The following is a 15,625-nucleotide window of genomic DNA, read 5'->3' on the forward strand; positions in this document are numbered from 1 at the left end:
GCATAAGTTGGGTCATGTGTTCACCAAATACATTAGTGAACCCACCAACTACCGATAAACAGTAGCAACTACTACCTCACATGAAGTAGCATCCTCCTTCCTCGAGTTCCGAGCTAGAGGAGTCTGCATGGGCTTGCACTTCTCCATGTGAAAGCACTTGAGTATCTCATTAGCATACTTTCCTTGAGACAGAAATACTTCCCCATCTTTCTGCCACACCTCCATGCCTAAAAAGTTGTGCATAAGGCCCATGTCCTTCATCTTGAACTCTTTTGCAAGGTCCTCCTTGTAAGACTGTATCAGTTGATCATCACCTGTCAAAATCATATCATCAACATAAAGAACAATGATCAATGGTTTACCTTCTACCATGGTGTGGTAAAGGTTCGCATTTGCTTCACTCTTGGTGAAGCCCAAACCAGTGAAATATATGTCGATCCTGGTATACCAAGCATGGGGTGCTTGCTTCAGCCCATACAAAGCCCTCTTGAGTCGGCACACATGCAACTCGCGATTGAAGGTCTCGAAACCCTCTGGCTACTCAATGTACACCTCCTCCTCAATCTTCCCATTGAGGAATGTTGTCTTCACATAAATTTGGTGAATCTTCCAGCCCATCTAAGCTGATAGTGCCAACATCGATATAATCGATGAGTAACTTGCTACGGGAGAAAATGTCTCATCGTAGTCGATCCCCTCGACCTGTGGGAAACCCCAGGCAACAAAACTTGCCTTATGTTTCTCAACATTGCAATCAGCTGCCTTCTCTACCTTGTAAAGCCATCTGGAACTCAACATTGGCTTTCCCTAAGGCCTTGGGACAACATCCCACAAACTGTTCCGGATGATAGAGTCGTACACCTCTTCCATTGCATCAACCCAGGCTAGTTTCTATAGTGCCTCCTCAAATGAAGAAGGTTCGGTATCTACACACTCCCCAACCAGGGCCATGTACCCAGTGTACCGCTAGAGCAACCTCCTTTGTATGAGTTGAGAATATGGTTGTCCCACATTCTCTCATGCATCCAGAATCAACCTATCAGCTTCCCTTGAGCATTTCTGCCCATCTCTGGAAGTATCAGCATGAGTTGATGTCTCCACTCCCAAATCCTCTGCATGCAGTTGCTCCACATCAATCTCAGGCTACTCATCCTTAGGACCTAAATGTTCCTTATCTGCATGTAACTTGAGCTCCCTCTCAAGTGATAAGCGCATGGCTTTCTAATCGTCAAACTTCAGATCCCTGCATACCACAATCCTCTAAGTGGAAGGTAGGTACACCCAATAGTTGTGGGGTGTATCCATGTACCCCACAAGTATTCCCAACTCAATTGTTGGGTTTAGATTCCTCCTAGCATCTTTGGTCACATGACAGTAAACTGATGATCCAAAGATTCAGAAGTGACTTACATCAGGTTGCTTCCTGGAATAGGCCTCCAAAGGTGTCTTCATTCCTAGTATATGGTCCAGGCTTCTATTCTGCAAGTACACTATTGTATTGCATGCCTCAGCCCACAAATGCAGTGGTAGGCTTTGGTCATGCAACATCGCTTGAGTTGCTCCCACAATCAATCTATTCTTCCTTTCAGCCACCCCATTTTGTTGTGGGTTATGGGGTGCTGTCAGTTCTCGTTTAATACCTTCTACAGTGTAGAAGTCTTTAAACTACTGGGAGACATACTCTCCACCATTTTCGCTGCGCAAGGCTTTTATTTTCTTCCCAGATTATTTCTATGCCAGGGCTTTAAACTCACAAAAGCTCAAGAAGGTCTGATCCTTCTTTTGCATAAAGTAGATCCAACATCTACGAGAAAAAGCATCAATAAAATAACATAGTACCTTTGTTTAGTAGTGGAGGCTATAGAGAAAGGTCCACAAACATTTGAGTGAACTTGCTCCAGGATTGATCCAGCTCTATTGTCTTGATCCAGAAAGGAATATTTCACATACTTACCCAAGGTACAACCTTTCCATGTAGTCGTCTGCTCAAGTTTTCCCTTAGGTAACCCAGTAGAAATCTGTTGCATGATATTCAGGGCTCCATGGTGCAAGTGACCCAGTCTTTTATGCCATAGCTTGCCAACATCTTAGCTTTGCACCATCTCAGCTTTGGAACTCAAAGCAGCCTAGTCATCTACCTCCATCTTGTAGACATTCTTGTCTCGAATCCCTATTCGCTTTGTCTGTCTAGTACCGATATGCCTTAGGAATACCTTTCCTTTACTAAAAACTACTTCATAGCCTTTATCTTCTAGCATAGCGACAGACACAAGATTCTTCTTCAAACCTGGTACATACTTCACATTAGTCAGGGTGAGGGGAGCTCCATGCTCCCTCTAAAACACAATCGCACCTTCACCTGAAACATGGTACATTCCATCATCGTCCATCTCGATCGGCATCTGGAGATCCTTCTCCTCCAAGGTACTGAAAAGATTCTTGTCACCTGACATGTGGAATGAAGCTCCACTATCCAGGTACCACACACATCCCACCATGGATGAAACCATGCATGCGATAAGTGAAAAATCTAGCTCAAACTGTGGGGCCAGTGCATCACCATCAAATCCCTTCAAGGAACCCTTCTTGGATTTCTTATGTGGACAATTCATAGCATAATGTCCCACTTCATGAAAATGAAAGCATCGCACTTTCGATTTGTCAATATTCTTCCCACCATGGGAAGAACCGGATTTGGGATCAGATTCCTTCCCTTTCCCTTTCCTCACCTTACTCGGTAAGGCTAGATTTCCCTCATCATCTTGCTTTGATGAGGATCCATCTCTGGTGCTTCTTCTTATTTCCTCCTGCATCAGATCCAACCAAAGTCATTCCCAATCTGGAAATTTTTCTCTTCCATTAATTGAGTCTTGGTAGCTATGCCAACTCTTAGGAATACCGAGGAGTGCAAGACTCACCATGTCATCATCAACGATTGTGATCCCTACACTTCCAAGCTCATCCCTATAGGTGGTGAGCTTGTTCAGATATGTAGAGTTCATGTCGCTCTTTTTACACTTGATCTTACGAAGCTTGTCTTTCAATGCCATCTTCCTCTGATCGCTGTTGTTCTAATATAAATCTTTCAATGTTTTCCACATCGAAAATGGTGTCTCCTTCCCATGGAGGCTCGAGACAATGTGGTCTCGAACTCCCTCCAGGAGGATTCTCCTTGCTCTAGCCACACATTTCTTCCATTCCACCAGTTGAGTAGCATCAGTTGACTTGGGGACTACTTTATCAATGAAGTCCTTTAGACCGTTATCCTCTAATACTACCTCCATGTGATCCTTCCAGGCTATATAATTCGAGCTGCCATCAAGGGCATACTTGAGTCTTAAACCACTGAACGCCATAGATGAAATGGAGATGTGATAAGAACTCGATTTCTATATTTAGGAACCACAAACTTCGAACTTCTCCTTCTGTATACTTTTCTTCACCTTGATCACCTTTGCTCTGATACCATGTAGAAATTCCCACTGTAGATCAATATATTATGAAATATACTAAAACACAATACAAGATCTACTTCTACAACACTTTGCGGAATCTTAGTCGAATTGAGTAAGATCAAGAGAACACATATAACTGAGAATGAGAAATCAATCACACATAACATAGAAGAAATAACCCGGGGAAAGCCACAACCTAAAACCCCAAATCCGTATTATCGTACAAGTGGAAATCTTGTTCAAGTTACAGAAAGAATCAACTCTCAAGCTATCATGCTCTCTCTGTAATCAAACAATACCGCTCACAGACTAAATAGACATAGTATATGTCCCCCTCAAGCCCTCCAAGCCTCCTATTTCCTTGCGCAGTTTTTCTTGGGGTCTAGTGAAGCCACATTTGTGAATTGGCCTCATCACACTCACTAAACCTGAAGAATTAACTGCGCAATCCTCAAGGAAAGAATTCCTTCTGCATGCAAGGAATATTCAAAATGGACTATTCTAGCAACTAATAGTACACTGTGCCTCCATTTGATCTCAACTGGGTCTCTGTTTGAAATGACATGCATGAGTTATTTATGAGAGAATAATCAGTTATCTGAAGTGCAGTAGTTACATGCATGCAAGGATTAACTAACTGAACTTACATTAATTCAACAAACTATTTGAATTAATCTAGTCTGACTTGACTCAGTTAACTAAGTCAACTAATTACAACTCAATATTACAACTCATCCTTATCTCTTTAACTAATGGGTAAATTCCTCAATTAATGGAGAAATTGTTGCATGTCCCACATAGACTTCATGTTTGATTTCCCTTAACTAATTAACTCAAGATGAATTAATTAATTATTTTACAAACAACTACTAAGATCAAATTCGAATTTTACTTCACTATTTTAGTTTAGGGACTAACTAAAATAGGAAGGTATCCCGAAATGATATTTATAGAATGCTATTTTTAGTACTTCCATTTTTTCATCCATTGTTGCTAAGATCAACACTAGCTAAACTGCTATTTATAGCAGTGTTATTTTTAGCAATTCTATTTTTAGCATTTCTTGTTGCTATTTTCAACAGAGCTCACCTTGAATGAGCAATTTGCCAAAATGGTAAATTAGAACTGAAAACATTGGCTCAAGAGGGTAAATGGTCATCTTGAGAGCCTCTTAGACAAGGCAAAAAGGGATGTTGATATTCAAAGAAGGATGGCAAAGTACTATGCCATGAGAAACAAAATTGCAAGGGCCAAGCTCAAAAGAGCTCATGCAAAAGTTGAAGCCTTGACTAAGAAAGAGGAGAAAAAGAGGCTAGATATTCTTGCCGAGGAATCACTCCATGCTTCAAACATATGACCAACTATCAAAAAACCAATTTTGACAATTTTTAAACAAATTTTGCAAGTTATGATTTTTTGTGTTTTTTGAAGTATTTTAGCACAATGAAATGGTCAAACGCGCAGCACCTTGGACGTTGCACTCTTTTTTGGAGCATCCACTGAGAAAATTGTCAGAATTTGGGAATTCAAAGTGATGAGGACATGCACCCTATGCATTTTCTAAGAATTTGGAGGAAATACGGTCAGCCAAAAGGGTCAAAACCCATTAAAAAACCACATTTTTGCGTCTTTTTTGGCATGGTCGTTGCGCGTTTACCAATCTTGGGAGATTAGCATTTTGACGGGGTAAAATGACCTCCAAATGGAAAAATGAAGGTATATTTGGAAGGTAGATTCTAAGGGATTTCCAATGAGCTATCTTGGAGAAAATTTGGACACCCGGAAAGCATCTAAAAGAAGCCCTAAAGTTGAAGGGCACATTTGACAACCTTCTACATTTTTCACTCTAAACTCTCTTTCATGTAAGGGGAATTGAGGTTTTACTCATGTAATTGATCAAGATGATGTAATTATTATGTCTTTTACTGTTATCTAGAGTAAATACATTAGTTAAACGGCCTACATGGCATGTAATGAATCAGTTTACTTAAGTTAGGGATGAGTCACCTTGACCACCCTATACTCCAGATCAGTTCAATCTTTCTTTCAACTGCTCCATCTCTCATGGATTCAACCCCTGAGGCTAGGATGAGTTGTTTCCAGGCATATATTATGTATTTTCTTAGTCATTTCATAGGTTTGAATCAGTTGGATGTTTGGCTATTGATCAGAGACACTAGTGTAATCAATATTTTTATAGAATTTAATGAATGAGTTGCAACTATTTTGGTGGAATACCTATAGTATCGAATTTTGACTTAGTTTCTTCTTATGTTGCATATGTTTAAATGTTTTGTAATCCAATATTTCACTTCACTTCTATGATATGTTGATTTTCAAGTTGATGAGTAGAATACATTTTATATGCTTTGTTTTGGGGAAATCTACATAGTTAGTCCAGTTTCTTCAATTTAGAAAGAATAAATTCTTTTGTTGCTCTTTCTAGCACCTCATGAGCATTATCAATCTCACTTCATAACCTTAAGGTGTTTGAGTGCCTACCTACCTTGCTCCATCAGATGTCTTCAATCATACCCTCATTTTCCCTGACTTAGCCTTTTTGACCTAATGCTCTTCCAACAAACCCCACCAAAAAAAATCAAACACCCTCTAAAATTTACATCTAGCCTAAAACCCTAATACATCCAGCCCTCTTGGCTGTCATCCTTTGGAGAGAACCCTCTCTGACTTGGTAGGGATAGCTACCAAGCTAAAATATTGGTCTGTGGTTACCTCAGCTGGACTCTTCCTCAGCCTTGGAGATCCAGAGGAGTGATAACATACTTGTGTCGTTGCTGGGGAACGAAAGGCTCATCTTCCTTGGGTATATGACTACTTCTAATTGAAGTTTGGTCCTCTGGATAATGGGACTAATATTTACAAAGGCTGATTCAAAAATCACAGTGTCAAGATTGTAGAAGTTGGCCTCAAGGAGACAATGAAGACAAATTCTGCATCTTGATCTAGTTGATTTAGTCGGAGAAATGAAGAAGGCTTTAAATCACAAGTTCAATCAGACTCTATTTCATTGGTAAGCTCTCATTCATTACCAGTTTTAGATTTTTCTATTGAAGAATTTCCTTTGAAAATATCTTTGTTCAACTCAAAGTCTTAGGTCTTTTACCTCATATAGTTTGCAACCTTTTTAAGATTCTGGGTTCGAAAAGATATACCAAGTCAAACCCTGACCTGAATCTTCCTTCTCTAGTTGACAATCCCAAAATATTATTAAGAAAGTCTAAAGTCCCTTTCCCCAAGACTGGAACCATAAAATTGGAAAGGACCACTTCCTTGCCAAATCAAATACATAGTATTGACGATATACCTATTGACATTAAATTTGAACTATCTTTATTTTGTTAAAAATCTGAGTCTTGTCTTACCATAGAAGTTTTTTATCCCATAAATTTTGACTCCTATCTTCCTGCCTCAAAGTCTTTGTTTAACTAAACTTCAACTGTCTCTCAGTATGCAAAACTTGAGCACGAGGTTTGGTCTAACTTTGAGAAACTTCAGAGCCTAGTCAATCAATTACATATCACTGCCAAAAAGGCCTATATCCAATATCAACTTGAGCTCTTATCTTTTTCCATACCGTCTACTTCATCTCCAAAGGCATCCACTTCACCCCTGTTGTGCTGTACAAACAACCCCCCATTTCATAAAATTTTACTTTAAAAAAATCATAATAAGGAATGGGTCCCTTTTAAACTTAGATGTGTGAATAAAATGGTATTAACCCATCATTAGAAAAACCCTCCTCAAAAGGTTCAATGGAAATGATATATTTTAAAATAAACCTTTTTGAATAGAAATAAAGTCGGTCTTGTAAATAAATATAAATTTCTTTGTTATTGCGATAAAGCGATCGCAAGATCGCATATCGCAATAATAAGGAAAACATAGATAAACACCCATTGACTTACTTCGATCCGAAAAGAAAATAACTATCGGATATCGGGAAAGGAAAATCACAAGTATAATGAAAGAACCTCCCTCATTTCCCCGATGCAATATCGCTATCAGCAATTGGCAGTAGCAACCCAACGCATGTTTGATGGCACATTCAAATCCTCCGATGTGATAAGGCATATCACAATCGGCGATCAGCGAAGTTACAATAGCATAAGTAATAAGACCCGAGTCCATCTCCGATTGTGATGCGTTAAATCAAGGCGCATGTTTCGAAAACGTAATTAAGAGGCTTGCATGCATTGTATCACCTTTCAGAAATCGAAAGATATTTTGGACAAATATTGAAGCCTTTCTATTCACATTACCAATGCCGATTGCGATTTACTTCTGATTATCTGCCAAAGAATCTAAGCCATGCTTGAATGGATCATTCATCATATAAACGATATAATGGGTATTTAAAAACTCCTTTACCATGATTGACAGGTTAAAAGGATAATTGATGAAGCAGTTATGGCGAGATTTTCCTTTAGATTGTATCTGCGGCAGTTTCACTATAATCCTTTATTATCCGCTAATCGACATAATTCTTTCATATTGGCTCATACTAGCTATTCTCTGTATCACATTGATTTCATTCCTTGTGTAGAACTCTGCCGAAATAACGAATTTGAAACAAATGGGAAAGAAATACAAGAAATCCGTAGAAGCAGCGGCTCCTACAACAATAATACAGCCAACCAATGATCCAGGACCAAGTTAAAAAGGTTTAATCTCAGACACTACGTGTCTCTACCTTGGAAATACTAGTTGGCAAAGCATCTACAATTTAATTGAAGCAGAGGAGCCTGGGGAAGTATCGGAAGAATCTACTGCAGACTCAACTAATAAATCGAAAGCTTCCCTTAAAGATTTAGTTGATTCATATTTTCACAGGATAGCAGCACGTGAGAAAATACTTCCATACACTAATGTAGTGAGATGGGTGGTAGAAGAAATTCCAGTTTCAAATAGAACATATTGCACAGTTGACGGAAGGATTTTTGGCTCATTTCATCCTAATGACTTAAGGAAGATGTATCACTTACCCGAACCTAAAAAGAAATACAACAAAGCCTTCCTTGAAAAGTTTGTAGAGGAGAACGAGATTGAATCAGCTCCAATCAAGCAGTGGGGATAGAATCCTGCAAAACACAAACATGAATCATCAGGTAAGTACTCCGTGGAATCATTGTCATCTCCTTACTGTTATGCTGGGGCAATGATGTGTAAAATGTGGGGAATGCATGACTCTGCAAAGTTCACTATTGAAATGGTTCCTTTAATGGAAGCAGTGGTCAATAGTTATGTGATGGATTGGGCAAACATATTTTCTGATAAATTAGCCACTGCAATTCTTGAATTTAGATCAAATTCACGCAAAACCACTACCATTCCCCCTTTTTATTATAGTGCTTATATTATGGATATTCTTTGCTTTAATTCTGAATATCCAGTACTCGGGTGGAGATGGACTTCCCAAGACCCTAAGCTAATCCACATTTATCATCAGATGTTATGGAAGGCACACTCTAAAGACCGCTTGTACCAAATCTATAATGGTTTCTTGTTACCTATCTATTATGCCATTTTTTATAAGTCTGCCCCAAGGATTTCCGAGGAAGTAGGAATTGACTTGACTGTTGTAGGGAATTGGTTCGGGAAAGACAAGTTCACATATATAAGGGTTTATGGTAGCCTTGCAAGACACCATGTCCTTCCTCCATATGTATCTGATAAGCTATTAGCTCGAGAATTGGCCTACTAGATAACAACAGCAGGAACATCCAAAACTCTTAGGAATTCTAAAATCAGGCGTGGCCTACATTTCCTTTGAGATGCGGTGTTTACACTCTACATGATTACAAACATGCAGAAAAGGAGGCAGGAAAAATAAACATGCTCAATCTTTCAACCATTCCTAATAGGCAATACGATCCAAGGAAAGTTGCCTATAATGTTCTTGAACAAACCAAACTCACAAAGTTTGATCATGAAAAAGATGAATTTGATGACCTGTTTTCTTCAGCATAATCATTATTTCAGGTAAAAACATTGGCCAAAATGAGATATAAAGATGAAGGTCTGGTAGAATTCAATAAGCTCAGAGAACAGAGGTTGCAAACTCTACCTATAGACTTATTAGCTACTACCCCAACAATCCAAACATGCAATCAAGAATTGGAGAAGAACGGAAGATTAATAGCCAGCATCCAAAGTTTAACTTGGGATACCTTTTGTTTTTTTTTAGTTAAACCATACAGTAAAAGGGTAGCACTCAAATTTTTAATCGATGCGATCGGTTACATGATTCCCGAAATCCATGATGCCACATACTCAGCCCAACTGCATTCTCGTCTGAGTCACCCTCCAGAATTGCAGCCAATGCTTGCTATCTATCAGCTCAAGCCAAAGGAATATCATCCGAAGTAGTGAATCATGCTGCCGACTGCAAACAGGCCTCTTTCGAGGAGATTCTCATGATTTAGTTATACCACCTAACAGCATTTGTATTTCATAATTAGTTAGCTTAGATAGTATTTATAGACCCTTTCATTGTCTTTAGAAAGGGTCCTCAGTTTTTGTATAAACTCAAATCAGTAAGTCACACTATTGTGCTTCTGATATATTTTTTATGTAGATTGGGCCAATATTCTAAGTTTTAACGAAGAAAGCTTTGATGAAATATGCACTATTTCTTTGTTATGGAAGTGTTTCTAAGTTAGAAGAACGAATCTGAATGCGATTGATATCAGGAGTGATCCAAATAACATATGGTACTATTATCTATGCTCTTGCTTCATTCTTTCATGTGAACCAACATTTATTTAATCTTGTTATAATTCGATATATGTATGTGTTTCCTTATACTTATCACTATTGAATGTCTAGGAGTGTTATTCTTTCAATCATATTTATGTCAATGATATATATATGAATAATAGTGTAATAATGTTTTCATGATTACTTTGTTCAACTACTTGAACAAAGTAATTATCATATGAATAAATGTCTTTGTTTACCAATAGAGTTATCTATATGCCTATTTGTAGATAAAGATCATCAAAAGCTACACTAAAGCAGAAATTTCCCAGGATAGGATAGTTTTTTATAATTTTACTTTTTAAGATTAAATCATTCATCCATTATCATTATATATTAGAGAATCAACCACTTAGCCATCCTATTTATCAGTTATTGGGAAACTGGAGTGTAATAATGTTTTCATGATTACTTTGTTCAACTACTTGAACAAAGTAATTATCATATGAATAAATGTCTTTGTTTACCAATAGAGTCATCTATATGCCTATTTGTAGATAAAGATCATCAAAAGTTACACTAAAGCAGAAATTTCCCGGGATAGGATAGTTGTTTATAATTTTAATTTTTTTAGATTAAATCATTCATCCATTATCATTATATATTAGAGAATCAACCACTTATCCATCCTATTTATCAATTATTGGGAAACTGGTCCCATTATTTCCAGTCGGAGCCACCACACCAAATGGAAAAGGAGTTGCCTTTAAGGTCCGGACCGGGTGGTTTTCCCCGATGTTGTTGCAACGATTTTTGAGGCATCAACATTTTTGGTGCTAGAAGGAGGGCATGAACTGTGAATGGTGAGCCAACCCAAACCTATAACCCATTCTGAGAGTAAATCTCCCTCCACCTCACCTCAGACCTCCCGTTTGCATGCTGGGACACCAATATTCAAACTAGAAGAAGAGGAGTCAAGTACCACTACTCAAACCCACCATACTTCAGAATGATTAAGTCCTGAGTCCCCTAAATTTCAGTCTCTCATCCATAAACTTCAAGGCTTTTCAATATCACCACAGAAATTTGAGGTATCTCAAGGCAGTGAAACTTTGCAATTCAATCCACCTCACCCTCTCACCAGACTTCAAAGCGGAAAGCTTGGTATTGAACCTTCTGAGTTGCCTTTACCCAAAAGGAAAGGGGAAAAAAAGACTACTGAAGGATCTGACAGTGAGACTTTTTCATCATCATCCTCCATTTCATCTTCTCCAGCATGAAGTCAACCATCCACTCCTCCATTACACATTGTTGTTCAATAGGGATCAGGAACTTCACCACCTCAAACCTCAATATAACCTCCTTCCCAAACATCTGGAATTTCATCTGTAATATCATCTACTATTAATTTTACAATGGCTCAGAATCCATGGAACAATCCTAGTACGATCACTATGCCCGCACCATTACATCCATTGCCAGCACATCCTGAAAAATGGTTGCCAAAATTTAATCCAGATGCAGGAATACAAGCCGACGAACATACTAACAATTTCATGTTATCAGTTAATTTAAAAGGAGTGAAAGAGGAAGAAGTTGTTGTTAGGCTTTTCCCTTATACCTTACAAGGATCAGCTGGGTCTTGGTATTTTTCTCTGCCCTCTGGATCCATTACTAGTTGGAACATTTTCCAAGAATAGTTTCTGACTAAGTATGGCGATGACAGATCTTTAGCAACGTTAATTAAGTATCTCTCGAATCTTAGGATAGAATCTAAAGAACCTATAAATGAGTTCAACTCACGATTTAATAAACTCTTGAATAAGATTCCAACCGGCTCTAAACCAAGTGAGAAAATCATAAGTGAATGGTATATAACAGCCCTACCTTCAAATATAGCTATTTTTGTAGATAGAGCTGCAAAACGAACTTTAGTTGAAAACATGAAAGAAGCGCTTGTTGTAGAAAAACGAATTATTGATTTTGAAAAGAAAGCTGCTCTTGAAGATAGAAAATCAAAAAAAGTTTCTTTTAAGGATGATTCAAAGAAGAAAAACCCTAAAAATCCATATGATATGGAGGGTCTAAAAAAAGTTCTCAAGGATATGTCAGCTGAAATGGTAGAAATCAAGAAGCAAGTAGCTGAGACTTCAACAAAAAGGCCATTTAGAAATTTTAAGAAACCTGAATCAAAACCACCAAATGTTATATCCAATGTAGACTCAGATCTTGAAGAGGAATAAGAGGATGAAACAGTATTGTCATCCGAGGAACCCGAAGAAGAGGAGACTATTGAATGCCATGGGATGTGGAACTTTATTTTACCTGACTCCGATGCAGAAAATGAACAAGAAGCTTTCCCTATGACTACCAGGAGTAAGGGTACTCCTGAACCTATTCAGACAACTTCGAAGAAAAGAAATGCAGGTACCACTACTACCAAAGAAAAGGTTCCCACAAAGAAAGTTGTAGCGATACCATCCCAAAATCAACCATCATCTTCAAATATACCTTCAACATCTAAGACATTAGTAGTTATAGATTCTATGGACTACAATATTATCAAAGACATGAAGAAGACAAAGGAAAATATTACTATGTTTGAGCTTAGTAAACTCAAACATCAACAAAAATTACTTCTTAAGGAGTTAAATGTTGTACCTTCTTCTCCTCTTCCTAATGCTGTATTGTCCAAAGCTGCTAATGACTCAGGTCAACCACCTCCTAGTAGAGTAGAAGCTACTGATGTTGTTTTAATTGGGGATAGATCAAATTCTCATACTCCTCCTTTCCTCTTAACCTATGAGATCTATAATAGAAATCTACACAACTGTTTGATTGACTCAGGGGCTTCCTCTAATATAATGCCAGCTTCAGTTTGTTCAAAACTGAACATTGAACCCCAAAAGTCTGCAATTCATATTGTACAGTTGGATAGAACTAAGTTCCATGTTTTAGGGGAAATCAACTCGGTGACTATCAAGTTATCAGCTAATCCAAGGGTGTTTCAGAGAATTGATATTTTAATCGCTGATATACCTGAATTCTATGGTTTGATTTTGAGTAGAGATTGGTCTAAGAAACTCCATGGTTATATTTCCACCGATTGGTCCCATATGTGTCTACCTTATAAAGGAAAGCCAAATCAGATCAAGATCAATCGGGAGAAACACATGACCCATACTGTTACTGAATTCGAACAAGAAAATCAACCAATAGCATTCAATAACAATATTGTGTGGAATTACTCATCCGAATCATTCTTTGGCAATTTCATTGCCCAACCATCTCCTTTCTCAGTTAATAATTTCACATGTCAAATCGAAAATTTTTCACAAGTAGATAGATCAAGATGTGTTAATATTACTGAAGAAACTGTAAATAAAATTGTTGATAATTCTTAATTTTGGTCACCATATTTTGATGGGTCTAAATCTAGTGAAGGTGCAGGAGGACGATGTATTTTAGTTAGTCCCGAGGGAGAAAAGACCATGTTATCATGCAGATTGGGATTTGAATGCACAAATAATACAACTGAATATGAGGCCTTAGTTCAAGGACTATACAAAGAAATTGGTCTTAAAGTTCAATATTCGAAAGTGTTCGGTGATTCCGAAATCATTATAAAACAAGTTATAAATATAATTCATTGCCTTTCTAGTAATCTCAAACACTATCACTCTTTGGTGCAGGAACTCATATCTCAATTTTTAGCATTCAATATTTCTCCCATCCCTAGGTCCTAGAATGCAGCAGCAGACCTACTAGCTAATTTTTCTTCCAAACTCCTTCCATCAGAAGACTATAGCCCAGACAGATTTCAGTAGAATTAATTTTTAGACCATCAATTCCCGATAATGTCACCAATTGGCGAGTGTTCAATCACGATGAAGACATTTTAAATTTCTTGACTTCTGAAAAGTCCTATGATGATCAAATCATTGATGAAAGTGATCATGACCTTCAAATGAAGGAAAATCAAGAAGAAAACTCAATACCTAAACCAGTGGTCAAGATTGAAGATCTTTATGATATTAAAGATAGGTTTAAATAGGTGACCAATTCAAAGCTCTAGAGTTCCACTTTAAGATTTGAATTGATAAACCTAAGTACTAAGGAAAACCCTCAAAACATCAATTTGAGATTAGGACTTTCTTCAGAATAAAGAATGGCATTCATTAGATTGTTGCAGAAAAATAAATATGTCTTTGCTTGGAAATATGATGATTAAAAACATACGATGCATCGATTATTCAGCATACTATTCCAATGCTTTCCAAACAAAAGCCAGTGCAATAGAAGTTAAGGAAGATTCATCCTAACCTAGAGAGTCAAATAAAGGCTGAACTAAATAAACTCTTGAAGGCTAAGATAATTTTTCCTGTCAGACATTCAAACTGGGTGTCCAATATGGTGCCAGTAAGAAAGAAAAATGGCGACATTAGGATTTGTATCAATTTAAGAAATCTTAGCAAGGCCAACAAAAAGGATAACTTCCCTTTACCTACCATGGAGCAGACACTCCATTCAGTAGCTAGTTCTGAGTTAATGTCCTTTTTAGATGGTTTTTCAGGATATAACCAAATTTTGGTCCATCCTAATGACATGCTTAAAACTACCTTCAGAACTAAGTGGGGAACTTATGCTTACCAAAAAATGCCTTTTGGACTTATCAATGCTGGAGCTACATTCCAGAGAGCAATGGACATAGCATTCAAAGGATTGATCAATAAATCAGTAGTTGTCTATTTAGATGATATTACTGTATTTTCCAAGAAAAGATCTAATCATTTACATGATTTGAAACAAATCTTTGAACGCTGCAGAAGGTATGGTATCTCGCTTAATCCAAAGAAGTCCTTTTTTGCTCTTAATCAAGGAAAGCTTTTGGGCTTCATTGTTTCAAAGGATGGTATTTATATTGATCCAGATAGAATTAAAGAGATTTCTGATATTCCATTCCCTCATAATAAAAAATCCATGCAGTCATTTTTGGGTCAAATTAACTTTTTTAAAAGATTTGTTCCTGATTTTTCCCAGATTATTTTACCATTGCAGATGATGATCAAGAAAAAGTCGGTGTTTAAACGGGGACCTACAGAGAAACAGGCATTTGATTTTATCAAACAATCAATCATTAATGCCCCTGCTTTAAGCACTCCCAATTTTTCAAGTCATTTCATGCTATATACCCTCGCATCCGCTTCGTCTTATGCAGCAGTGCTGACTCAGATTAATGATCAAAACTTGGAAGCACCAATCTCATTTTACAGCTCAAATCTTCAAGGTGCTAAACTTAATTACTCGGAAGTTGAAAAACAAGCCTTTGTTGTGTACAAAGCCATTAAACACTACAGACCCTTTCTCTTAAAAGCTCACACAAAAGTTATAGTTCCTTTTTCAGCAGTAAGACAATTACTAGTTCAAAGGGAATTAGGAGAAAAGAGAGAAAA

This window comes from Pinus tabuliformis, chromosome 3_1, assembly GCF_031772625.1.
Source record: "Pinus tabuliformis cultivar Carrire ecotype Pingquan chromosome 3_1, CPIR1, whole genome shotgun sequence".
NCBI lineage: Eukaryota > Viridiplantae > Streptophyta > Pinopsida > Pinales > Pinaceae > Pinus > Pinus tabuliformis.